Source organism: Triticum aestivum, chromosome 2A (assembly GCF_018294505.1).
Source record: "Triticum aestivum cultivar Chinese Spring chromosome 2A, IWGSC CS RefSeq v2.1, whole genome shotgun sequence".
Lineage (NCBI taxonomy): Eukaryota > Viridiplantae > Streptophyta > Magnoliopsida > Poales > Poaceae > Triticum > Triticum aestivum.
In genome coordinates this window covers 314,020,033-314,027,434 of record NC_057797.1, presented here as the reverse complement: position 1 = coordinate 314,027,434, position 7,402 = coordinate 314,020,033, and positions in this window count along the sequence as shown.

Here is a 7,402-nt window from a genome sequence, read left to right as displayed (position 1 = left end):
GGAAGATGGGAATTTGTTAATGTCCGGTTGTAGATAACCTGAAGCTTAACTTAATTAAAATGCATCAACCGTGTGTGTAACCGTGATGGTCTCTTCTCGGTGGAGTCCGGGAAGTGAACACGGTGTTGGAGTAATGCTTGTCGTAGGTTGTTCTAGGATCACTTCTTGATCATAGATCATTGACCATGCCTTTGTCTTCTCTTCTCGCTTTCTTTTGCGTATGTTAGCCACCATATATGCTAGTCACTTACTGCAGCTCCACATCATACTTTTACCCTTCCCATAAGCTTAAATAGTCTTGATCGCGAGGGTGTGAGATTGCTGAGTCCCCGTGACTCACAGATTCCTTCCAAAACCAGATGCAGGGACCGATGATACTGCTCCAGATGATATGATCGAGCTCAAGTGGGAGTTCGATGAAGACTCTCGGCGTTACTACGTGTCTTTCCCAGATGATCAGTAGTGGTGCCCAGTTGGGTCGATCGGGGACTATGTTGCATTTGGGGTTTATCTTCACTTTGGTTCTGTAGTCGGACCTTGAGTGTATTTGGATGAATGTAATGTTATTTATGTATTTGTGTGACGTGGCGAGTGTAAGACAACTATGTATCATTTTCCCTTATTGTATTACATGGGTTGTTGTGAAGATTACCTCACTTGCGACATTGCTTTCAATGCAGTTATGCCTCTAAGTCATGCTTCGACATGTGGGAGATATAGCCGCATCGAGGGCGTTCATCATCAACTTGAAACCATGCACTATTCCTATCGCCAAATGACCCTACAAGATGCCGCCTCATGAACTCCTTGAACTTAAGGAGGAAATCGACAAATCTCTTTGCAAGGGTTTCATTCGTCCAAGTTCCTCTGCTTGGGGAGCACCTTCCCTATTCATCAAGAAGAAGGATGGAATGAACCATTTCATCCAAGACTACCGTCCTATCAACCAAGCTACAATTCAGAACAAATATCCCGTTCCTCGGATCAATGATCTGTATGATCAACTGGCTGGTTCATCGATATTCTCTAAACTTGACTTGAGGTTGCGTTACAACCAGATCCGTGTTCGTGAAGAGGATATTCCCAAGACCGCCTTCGTTACTCGATATGGTTCATATGATTACACCGTCATGTCATTCGGTTTAACCAATGCTCCAGCTACTTTCTCTCGTCTGATGAACTACATATTCATGGATTAACTCGACAAGTTCGTCATAGTCTATCTGGATGATATCCTGGTATATTCGAGGAACAAAGAAGAACATGATGAACATCTTCGACTTGTTCTAGAGAAGCTTCGAGAACATCAACTTTATGCCATGTATTCCAAGTGTGAATTTTGTCTTCCTAAAGTAACCTACCTTGGTCATGTAATCTCCAAGGATGGTATTGCCGTCAACCCAGAGCGAGTTCATGATATTCTTGACTGGACCCCTCCGAAGACTGTCAAGCAAGTCGGAAGCTTTCTCGGACTTGCCAGCTATTCCACCGTTTCATTGGGAACATCTCCAAGATCGCCAAGCCACTAACCAATCTGCTACACAAAGGTGTTAAGTTTGATTGGATTGATAAGTGTCAGGAAAGTTTCTAGGCACTCAAGGACAAGCTGACATCTGCCCCAGTGCTTGCTCCCCCTAATTCTCGCAAGGACTTCGTCATCTATTGTGACGCTTCACGTCAAGGATTAGTATGTGTCCTAATGCAAGAGCGCAAGGTGATTGCTTATGCCTCCCGTCAAGTGCGTCCTCACGAAGAGAACTACCCAGTTCATGAACTCGAGCTTGCTGCGGTTATCTATGCACTAAAGCTATGGTGACAGTACCTTCTCGGTAATCGTTGCGAGATCTTCACCGATCATCGGAGTCTGAAGTACCTATTTACTCAGCCAGATCTGAACCTCCGTCAGCAGCGATGGATGGAATCTATTGCTAACTACAACTGCAGTATATCCTACACCCCTGGCAAAGCTAATGTAATGGTCGGTGCCCTGAGCCCCAAGTCTTATTGCAATAATCACATGGTCTTCAAATCTCAACCCCGCCTTTATGAAGAGCTATGCAAGCTGAACCTTCAACTAGTTCCACAGGGTTCTCTGAATAACCTTGTCCTGGAACCAACCCTGCTGAAGGCTAGTTGATTTGATGAAAAGGGATCTTGCCTTAGAGAAATTCAGAGATTTCTCACTTGGTGAAGATGGAACCTTATACTTCAGAGATCGTATTGTAGTACCCCGGTTTGATCTTATGACAAAGAAGGAGATGAAAGAAGCACATGACACCCCTCTCTCTATTCATCCGGGAAGTACTAAGATGTATCTAGACATCCGCCAGAAGCACTAGTGGTCTAAAATGAAGCAAGACATTGCTCGATATATTGAAGAATGTGACATTTGCCGACGCGTCAAAGCAGAACATCAGAAACCGGCTGGACTTCCACAACCTCTCCCTATCCCTGAATGGAAATGGGATAAGATTCAGATGGACTTTGTCATTGGCCTTCCCAAGTCTCAGAAAGGTAACGATGTTATCTTTGTCGTCATCGACCAATTCTGGAGGGTTGCTCAATTTCTGCCAGTCAAGGAGACAATCACTGCTAGTCAGTTAGCAAACTTGTATATCTCCCAAATTGTGTCACTCCACGGGATTCCGAAGGAGATCAGTTCAGACCGCGGTAGTATATTCACTTCAAAGTTCTGGGATAGTTTCCAAGCAGCAATGGGAACTCATATTACCTGTAGCACTGCTTATCATCCCCAATCCCAAGGCCAAGTCAAGCAAGTCAATCAAATTCTTGAAGACATGCTTTGGGCTTGTGTTATTTATTTCGGCAAGAAGTGGGAAGAATCTCTCCCTTAAGAGGAGTTCTCTTATAACAACAGTTATCAAGCGAGCTTGAAGATGGCACCCTTTGAAGTGCTCTATGGACGTAAGTATCGAACCCCTGTGAATTGGTCAGAAACTGGGGAACGGGTGCTCATTGGTCCAGACATTATTCAACAAGCTAAAGAGCAGGTTCGCATTGTCCGGGATAATCTCAAGGCGACCCAGTCCCGCCAAAAGAGCAATTATGGTCGTAAACACTGGGGTTCAACTTATCAACCTAGTGAAGAAGCTTATCTATGTGTCACTCCTTTGAGAGGCACCCATCGGTTCGGAATCAAGGGCAAGCTAGCTCCGCGCTACATTGGTCCCTTATGCATTCTCGCCCGTCGTGGACTGGTGGCTTATCAATTGGAGTTGCCACCTCAGTTCTCTCACGTCCATGACGTCTTCCACGTGTCGCAACTTCATCAATGCTTCAAGGATCAGAAATGTGAAGTGGATCCAGAACTGATTGAAGTGCAAGATGATCTCACTTATAAAGAGCATCCGAGCCGCATTCTTGAAGAAGCTGAATGTCTAACCCGCTAGAAGGTTACCAAGTTCCTCAAGGTGCAATGTTCAAATCATACTAAAGATGAAGCCGCTTGGGAACGCGAGGATAACCTTCGTGTTGAATATCCTGATCTTTTCCCTTCTACCTCTTAATTATCGGGACGAGAATTTCTTTTAGAGGGGGAGAATTGTAACACCCCTATGTAATGGTGCTACAGTAATCCATCATGATGATGCTAAGCTACTGAGATTTGCAATGATAATCATGTTGGGATAATATCTCATTTCAAATTCCTTCTCTGAATTCTATTCAATTTCAAAGTGCAAAATGAAGTTGATCAAAACTTGTTGGAAAAATGTTGATCTTTTAGCAAATAATTCAAAACTCTTTGCTGTTAAGGAACACAACATCATCATCAACTCTAAATGGGCCTAATGCTTTTTAATAGAGCCAAAACAGTATTTTAAAATGCCCTTTTCTTTTTGAATAAATCCAAAGGGATTCAAAACATTCCCAAAATTTTTGTGGCAGTAAGGATCAATGCATACTAACTATTGGGACCAGCTACATATTTCACAAAATTCATTAGTGGCTAAAAGAAAATGCAAAAGCTGCAAAAAAGAAAAAGGAAAAAGGAAAATCAGAGGAGAGAGAGAAAGCCCCCCTGCCCCTGGGCCTTAGCCCATTGCACTGGCCCGGCCCACCTTACTCCCCTTGTCTTCTTCCCCTCACCACTATACGAGCGACTGCGCGCACGCGTGTCTCCACCAGACCCCCTCGCCGGCTCCGACGAGGGGATATGGTAGGCCGTACCCGCTCGATCCCCTCCCCCACTCCCCCACTCACCTGCCACCCCCCCTTGTCCTCTCTCTCTCCCTCTCCTTTGTTTTGGAGAGGAGGCCGACGAGGTCACCGCCGTGCCTCGGTCGTCTCTGCAGCCACAGCCACCGCATCGCTTCATCGACGCGTCTGTCGTCTTCGTCATCGTCCTCCTCAATGTCTGGTGGCCGCAGCTGGAGCCTAGAGGCACTGAAGCACCAGGAATCCGCCGTTCCCCATCTTCGATCGTCACCGCCTCCTTGGTCTCCGACGCCACCTCTGTAGCTCCTAAACCGTCACGGGCCTACGTGTGAGCCACACGGTGAGCTTCGTCGTCCCTTGCTCCTCTTCGTTGACCCCTCGTGCACCGTAGCTACCTCGTCTCCATTGCCGAGAGCTCGTCGCTGTAAATCACCTCGTCGTCGTGGCCATGGTTCTTGTCGCGCTTGCCTGAGGCCTCCGTCGTGCTCCTGGTGCTCCTAGGAGCGCAACGAGCTCACGATCGATCCTCCCCGTGCCCTCTAGCTCCTTTCCATCGATACCCGATCTCTCGCAACAGCCCCGCCTCTCGCCACCATTGTTCCAGCCCGTTATGGGCCGCGCCGCCACCCTAGATGGATGCGGCGTCGAACGCCCGATCGAACGCGCCTAGCCGCACCTCGCCCCGTGCCCCGTAGCGTTTTTCCAGCGAAGTCCGGTGATGCTCCATCAAGGATTTGGTCGCCGGAGCTCTCTCCGACGCCGACGCCGATGTGGCACAGTGGGCCCCGGCCCTAGGTCGCTGACCAGTGGGCCCGGGTGCCCCATTTGACTGGGTTGACCCAGGCAACTACTGAGTGGGCTACCCAGTGAGATTGACGTGTGGGCCCCACTTGTTTAAAATGTTTTATAAATAAATAAATCTATCAATTAATCTGTTAATTAGTTTTAATCATTAGTTAGTCACTAACACCAGGGGCCCACCCCTCTAATTAGATTGTTAATTTAGTTTAAATTAGTATTAGACTAACAGAGCCTGACATGTGGGTCCCACTGGACCCACAAGTCTGGTTTGACCCTGGTCAGCGAGTCTGTTGACTGCTGACGTCATCCCCACGCAATGCTGATGTCATAATGAATTTTTGTTAATTTAAATAATTCCAGACAATGTTTAAATCTTTAGAAAATCGTAGAAAATAAACCGTATCTCGGATGAAAATATTTTCTACATGAAAGTTGATTAGAAAAATCCAGCGAATCCGAATACGCTGTCCGTTCATCTGTCACATGATCCTAGCATGCTGAACATGGAACCGTACCCCCTCTTTCGTCTGTCCGGAATCCGTCTAACATTGGGAAATCATCCTTGGATGTTTTCCCCCTCCGTCTACAGCGTGTAGCACAACGTTAGGTCAACCCTAGCTCTGCCTATCGTCATGTCATGCTTAGTGATGCATCTGTTTGCTCTGTATTTACTATTTCTTCCCCATCTTCTCTCCGGTAGACCCCAAGACTGATGCTGCCCCTGTGATCGACTACCACGTCGACGACCCTTCTTTTGCAGCAAAGCTTCCAGGTAAGCAAACCCCCCTTGAGCATTCCGATATCGCCCATTTATTTCCCTCTCATGCTTGCATTAGAACTGCTACTGCTTTTTGTATGATCCTATTCTGATGCATAGCCTGTTTTTGTTACCTGCTTTTATACCTTACCTACTTATTCTAAACTGCTTAGTATAGGTTGGTTAGAGATCCATGAGTGACCCCCACCTTGTCCCAGTTGCCCCACTTTATGTTCGATTACTCGATCAACGTGATCGATGTCCAGGCCCCGACACCGCACATCACCCCCCCCCTTAGTTGTATGACTCTGCAGAGTTACTATCGAGTGTCGAGGGTGATACCTCATCATCACTTCTGATGTTAACCCTATAGTGTAGCTATTCGGTCATGGTCATCGAGGGTGATTCCTCCTTGACCACTCCCGATAATGACTCTGTCGTGCAACCCCTCAAGTATGGACCAACGAGGGTGATTCCTCCAAGTCCATCTTGATGGTTACATCGAGTGGGAATCCATCGAGGGTGATTCCTCAGATATCCCCCTTGCTGTTTTAGACACACAGTTACTTTGACTTACCACAGAGCCATGATGACATCGGGTCCGCCCCGAGGGGTACCCATGAGTGATGTGAAGTTGGGTTGATCTGGAGGATACCCGCAAGTTTTCCATGCCGCGCGGTCGGGCATTCTTAGCCCTTGCCACAAGTCCATGAGACGGGGCGACAGGACCACATATCGTGGATCATTGATTGTTACCGCACTATCAAGACACTAATGGTTTGGATATTTGACCCGAGTAGGCCTCTGGCCTTTTTTCGCACTAACCACCACGTGGAATAAGTATGGGCACTCTACGTCGTATGTATCAGTCTGTCAGGACCCCGACTCAATGCCACATCGATCTAGCATGTAACACCTCATATCACTTTGCGGCCTCACGCACGGTATTCCCACGGGTGTCGCCTTACCTTTGCCCGGGACCGTTTGCGCCTTTTGGCACACGTATATGACAGTGTCGCTAGCATCCATATGATAAGGAGCCCGGGCTGACATGGCTAGTCGTAAACCCAAAGCGGCACAGACTTACAGGGACAGGCATCCATGACCCAGCATCGAACGTGTCGGTCATCAGCAAGTGAATCCAGGCTGTAGCACTGGGCTAGCAGGACTCCGGTGAACCGGGCTGTAGCGGGCTAACAGGACTCCGGTATTCATCACGTGACATTTCCCCGAAGGGACAGACACAGGAACGAAGAAGGACACATGCCGGCCAGCCTAAGTGTTCCGGAGCAGTAGCAAGCTACCATGGCTCGGTGGAAACACTAGGAGACATTTCCCGGTAAGAGAGGCTACTAAAGATAAACAACTAGAAGGTCAGATCCCACACATACCAAGCATTTCAATAACATACACACAATATGCTCGATATGTGCAAATACAACATGGCATCACAACATGACTCTACGACTCAAGTAATTTATTCATTAGGCTCCGAGGAGCGAGATATTACAAACATGGGTCTCATGACCCAACAATCAGAGCATACAAGTCAAACACAAGCGGAAGCTATCATGTCTGAGTACAGATATCTATAAATGAAAAAGGCCGAGAAGCCTGACTATCTACCAGATCCTGCCGAGGGCTCAAGATCGTAGCTGAGGTATCAAG